We start from the raw sequence: 1,280 nt of genomic DNA, 5'->3' as shown, positions 1-1,280 counted from the left end.
GGTAAGAGGTGGCTGTAGCTTGTTCCTTTGTCTCTCTGATCTTTCAGCATTTATCTCGATATCTGACTCTGGGTGTTTGTTTGTTTGTTTGTTTGTTTGTTTGTTTGTTTGTTTGTTTGTTTGTTTAGGCATCATTAGTTTATTATAAAAGGGAGGCAAGGAAATTATTTACATGATGAATAGTTCAGACAATCAGAGGAATGGGCAGCTTCATGGGCCACCATTTCAACAGTGATTTCAGTCCACATACTTTCCAAGAATATCACCATCTCTAAGTAAGAAATAATCCTTGTCTTCTAGAACTACTTTGGTACCTCCATATTCTGGGAAAAGAACTTCATCTCCAACTTTCACACTGACTGGTTGAATCCCTCCAGCCTTTCCTTGGCATCTGATCCCACAAGCCACTACCATTGCTTGCAATACTTTTCCTTGAGACTTTTCCAGAAGCATAATGCCACCTTTGGTCACAGTTTTGGCAGCATTCCTTTCAACCAATACTCTGTCAAAGAGCGGGAGAAACTTTCTGAAAGCTTGTCCAGCCATGACTAGTGCTGCCACAGCTCGGACTCTTGCACTCGGGGCCACCACTGCAAGGAGAGTTGACTCCGGGTTTTTATTCTTAAGACCTATTAGGATTCATGGCACAACGGTGTGCCTACACACACTTGTGGATACAAAATATGCTTAATACAAAATAAATACTACAGAGAAAAAATTGACAGGGCTTATAGGTGTTAGCTCACAAAGCAGGCCTAAAAATGGCAGACAACGTCCTGAGATGACAGCAGGGTTCAACACAGCCTGGGTTCTTACGGAGTAAACAGAAACCTAAACACATGCTTCCTCAGAAATCTTGTGAAGTGGGTTTCTGTTTGTCAGGAAAGCCACTATAACCCTTATTTGCCCCCAACAGCAAAATGTATCTAGTTCCTGGTTAACCTGAACAGCCTGAGTTAGTTCAGTTCTCCCTGCTGACTAGCTCCCACTGAAGTACAGCTCTCTACCCCTGAGACAGTCTGGTAATTTGTCCACCAGTAAACTGTCTTTCTCTCTGCAGAGGGGTCTAGTTCGGTGTTCTCACTGCATCTCACTTACAACAGGAAGGTAGAGAGTCCAAAGAGACAGGGTTGAAGTATGAGTACCTTGCAGCTTTCTAGCTTGAGCAAAATGCAAAGATGTGACAATTCCATTGGCTGTCAACATGGTGGTTTGAGGGTGAAGGGCAGTAAACTAAATATCAGTTCTACTGGGTTCTGTGTGAATGCCACCACAAACAT

The 1,280-nt window shown here is 43.0% G+C and overlaps 1 pseudogene; it reads right to left on the bottom strand.

The window, feature by feature from the left end:
- Positions 1–237: 237 nt before the first annotated feature.
- On the bottom strand, positions 238–546 carry LOC102903708 (10 kDa heat shock protein, mitochondrial pseudogene; annotated as a pseudogene).
- Between the last annotated feature and the right edge of the window lie 734 nt (positions 547–1,280).

The sequence above is a fragment of the Peromyscus maniculatus genome, chromosome X, assembly GCF_049852395.1.
Source record: "Peromyscus maniculatus bairdii isolate BWxNUB_F1_BW_parent chromosome X, HU_Pman_BW_mat_3.1, whole genome shotgun sequence".
In the NCBI taxonomy this organism is placed as follows: domain Eukaryota; kingdom Metazoa; phylum Chordata; class Mammalia; order Rodentia; family Cricetidae; genus Peromyscus; species Peromyscus maniculatus.
This window is presented reverse-complemented; position numbering and strand designations above follow the sequence as displayed.